Here is a 4,316-nt window from a genome sequence, read left to right on the forward strand (position 1 = left end):
TTATGGGAATATTCTTATCCTCCTCAAAATCAAGAATTACAAAATCAGCAGGAAAGATGAGTTTGTCCACTTTGACCAAGACATCTTCCATAATGCCTCATGGATATGTAATAGAATGATCGGCCAACTGCAAGGACATATAAGTAGGCTTTGGATCAGGTAAGTCCATCTTCTTGAAGATAGAAAAAGGCATCAAATTGATGCTAGCTTCCAAGTCACATAAGCATTTGTAGAATGATACTTTTCCGATGGTGCAAGGAATAGTGAAGCTTCCAGGATCTTTAAGCTTCGGAAGCAACTTTTGTTGCAGCACAACACTGTATTCCTCCGTTAGAGCTACGGTCTCTAAATCATCGAGCTTCACCTTCCGAGAGAGAATACCTTTCATAAACTTCGCATAACTAGGCATCTGTTCAAGAGCTTCAGCGAAAGGTATGTTGATATGAAGTTTCTGGAACACCTCCAGAAACTTTACAAACTGCTTATCCAAATTTTGCTTCTGCAGCCTCTTAGGAAAAGAAGGTGCAGGATAGACCTGTTTCTCCCCTGTATTACCCTCAGGAGGAGTGCGTTCCACAGTTTTCTTCCTAGGTTCTACTTCTTCTTTCTTCTGTACTTCTTCTTCAGCCACATCTTTAGATTCTGAAATTTGAGATTTTTTGAGATTCGTAACCTTCCCAGACCTCAATGTAATTGTCTTAACATGCTCTTTTGCTTCATTCTTGCTTGGAACTTCTGTGTCACTAGGGAGTGTACCAGGTTATCGCTTCAGTAAGGCATTGGCAATCTGCCCAATTTGATTCTCCAAGGTCTTGATAGAAACCGTTTGTCTCTTGCACATGAGCCTCAACTTCTCCAATTTAGACTTTTCATTAGATTGTTACAGTTGGAGTTAATGTCTTGGTACATATTGCGGTTGCTGAAAACCAAGAAGGTTGTATTATTTTACTGCATATTGTTGATAAGGATGTTGCACCGCATTATGAGTTTTGCTCCAACTGAAGTTAGGATAATTTCGGTTGTTGGGATGATAGGTGGATGGAACTGGTTGTTGCGACCTCTGAAAGTTGCTCACGAACTGAGCTGATTCACTAGAAATATCACACTGCTCCATCTCATAGGCATCAACACAAAGCTCACAGACACTAGTAATCTGATTAACTCAATAATTAGCCAAAGAATCCACCTTCATCGTCAAAGCCTTAAGCTGAGCAGCTATAATAGTAGTTTCATCTACCTCCAGAATTCCTGCTACTTTGCCTTGAGCTAGTCTCTGAGAAGGGTTTTGATATTCATTAGTAGCCATTAGTTCAATCAAATCATAAGCTTCCTCGTAGCTCTTAGCCCATAAGCCTCTACCTGATGCTGCATCAAGCATGGGTCTAGAAATCACACACAAACCATTATAAAAGTAGTTAATGATCATCCAGTCAGGCATCCCATGATGAGGACACTATCTAATCATCTCCTTATAACGATCCCAAGCTTTACACAAAGATTCTCCCGATTGCTGCGTAAATTGAGTAAGAGCATTCCTGATTGCAGCTGTCTTTGCCATAGGAAAGAATTTAGTGAGAAACTTCTGAGCAAGATTTTCCCACTTGGTGATAGAGCCTGGTGGTAGAGAATGCAACCATCACTTTTCTTTATCTTTAAGAGAGAATGGGAACAACCTCAACTTAATAGCATCTTCAGAGATATTGTTGAATTGAAAGTGTCGCAGATCTCGATGAAATCTGTAATATGCATGTTGGGCTCTTCCATCGGAGAACCCCCAAACTGAACCGAGTTCTGCACCATCTGAATCGTGCTAGCCTTGATTACAAAAGTGTTAGCCACGATGGCTGGTCTGATAATGTTAGACTGAATATCATTGATATTCGGCTGAAAGTAGTCCATCAAAGCCTTTTTATTTGCTTCTGGTTCATCCATTGCAACAAGAGCTTCTTCTTCAACTTTCTCCTATTCTACAAGAACTTCTTCCACTACTAAAACTTCTTCCTCCGCTTTATCCAGTGTTCTCTTGCGATTGCGATTTCGAGAACGCGTTAGCATAAATGCTCTCAGAGTACCTGAAAAAGCAACAAGCAAACAAGTAAGTAAAATATCCTAGTCAATGAACTTTAACGACCACTGATGTCAAGCACATAAACTAAAAATAACATCGAGTCCCCGACAGCGCCGCCAAGAACTTGTTAGGACGAAAACACACACTAATATTCACGCAAGTATACGCATTCACAAGTAATATAGAATTAATTCTAGTTTATTCCCACAGAGACTAGTTTAGGTTAACTTCAATCTATGCACTTATGCAACAATGGTATGGTTATTATTCAATGCTAAGATGATAACAAGTTGAGATTGTTTATAACTAAGAATTACCTAACACACAATTAACTAAGAGATTAAAAGTTTTGATTTACTATATGAGACAAACATGGGATTCTAACTTCATTACTACTTCATTCAAATTCATTGTTCTTAACCTTAGCATGCAATGGTGATGACAACTAATCAGACAACACGAAACTAGTAAACACCAATTTTCGTTGCACAAATACCCTACTACCAGACATCCATAAAAGAGATAGAAGCTGAATAGACACAAATTATATTGATACCCTATATGTCTATAGAATTTGACAACATGACGGTTTAATGCGCAAGTTATCTATTGTGATTACATAGAGCAAGTAAGATGGTTAAAATTACCTACGAATCATGCATATCAAATACATGAACTAATGCTAGCATGGCAAGTTCTAAACCCCTATATTCACTTTCGTTTCAATAGAGATTAACACGCTATCTTATAAGTTTGCGACGCTCATAAGACGAATAAGCACAACCAATATTAGGAAATCATACAATCACCACACACTAAGGTATCGAAATAAATTAACTATTGAAATCCATAAGTGAATCCGCTAGAACCTCACGATGACGATTAGCCCATAACCGAACTCATCATCACCGTGGGTTCTGCTGAAAGCATGGTATAATAAACTAAGTCTTTATAAACTGAATAATAAACAAAGTACGTTAAACAAGAGTATATGTTCAACAAAACAAGAAAACTAGCATCCAAGATTACAACTTATCACAAAGAATCACAAGAAAACTAGATCTTCGCCTTGGTTGTATTTGTGCTCTTAGGTCTTCTCGTTGTCTTCTTCTTAAGCTCCGTTATGAAAAATGTCTTTTTAGGCTTTATATATGCTGTAGAATAATCCTGGGCTTCAAAATCTCAAAATCCAAGTAGAAACAGAATTTTGAAAACCCGACCCGGCGCTGTCGCGCGCTCTCCCCCAGCGCGGGAGCGCTGTCCTTCTGTTGTTCTGGTGCAGGCACGCTGACATTCTGGAAAAACTAATTATTTCTTCTTCTTTTGTTGGCTTATGATGGCATTCAACGAGCAATCTTCCATAGCACCTTCCTAACACCAATTTTGCACCAAAGCAATGATAAATCTCCTTGATCCCTTATTTATGCCTGAAATGCAAAACACTACAAAAACGAATCAAATAAGTAAAATACTTGAGTACAAAATACCAATTAAAGCCTTTATAGGACGTTCTTAGTGGACATAAATGCCACTTAACAACTAGAGCTTCAGTTGTGGTACTTTACTACTCGAGAATCAGTGAGTTTGAACGACTTGAGTAACTCGTTGTATTGATCTGTTGTGATGCTGGTTGTGACCGGAGAGAGAAAGAGTGACAGGAATATTTGGCGGAGGTTCGTCGGAGGATGAACAGAGGCTTGTCAGAGTTGATGTGCTTGTAAGAAGAGCAAAACTTTGTTATGTCTTGTTTCAAAATAGAACCAACCAACTATTTGGCTAAATGTTACAAAGAGCAAGAAGGCGGGAAGGGGCAGGTTCGTGACATGAGGATGCCGGAAACTTCTTCAATTGCTTGCTGGCTCTTGACTGATGAGTGTTTGGCTGGTGAGTTCTTGGCTCTGTTTTATGTTACTGTGTAGTTGGCTGAGTTGCACGCGAAGTGTTTGTGATAATGTCACAACGAGCTGACTCGCCGGAAAAGATGGTGGCGTTAAAGGTAATGTCTGAAAGTGGGTAGAGGGAGGTCAGGAGCTTACACTTGCTCTGATACCATGATAAAACTTGTGTGAATATGTTTATAGTAACAAGCTTGTGTATGTGAGAGATATGTGTACAAGCTGTGTTGTGTGTGTGTATGAAGGCAGCGTGTGTGTGGAAGCAAGAAACAATGTAAGAGAAAGTATAAACTCTTGTATGGCTTATGGAAGCTTATCTATTTACATAACAGAAAAATGAATTTCTAGACAAA

The 4,316-nt window shown here is 38.9% G+C and overlaps 1 non-coding gene across 1 annotated transcript; it reads left to right on the forward strand.

The window, feature by feature from the left end:
* Window positions 1–1,436: 1,436 nt before the first annotated feature.
* On the forward strand, window positions 1,437–1,543 carry LOC141710080 (small nucleolar RNA R71). Its single transcript, XR_012570619.1, has one exon. It is a non-coding gene; the product is annotated as a small nucleolar RNA R71 (small nucleolar RNA).
* Window positions 1,544–4,316: the final 2,773 nt, after the last annotated feature.

Source organism: Apium graveolens, chromosome 2 (genome assembly GCF_009905375.1).
Source record: "Apium graveolens cultivar Ventura chromosome 2, ASM990537v1, whole genome shotgun sequence".
Lineage (NCBI taxonomy): Eukaryota > Viridiplantae > Streptophyta > Magnoliopsida > Apiales > Apiaceae > Apium > Apium graveolens.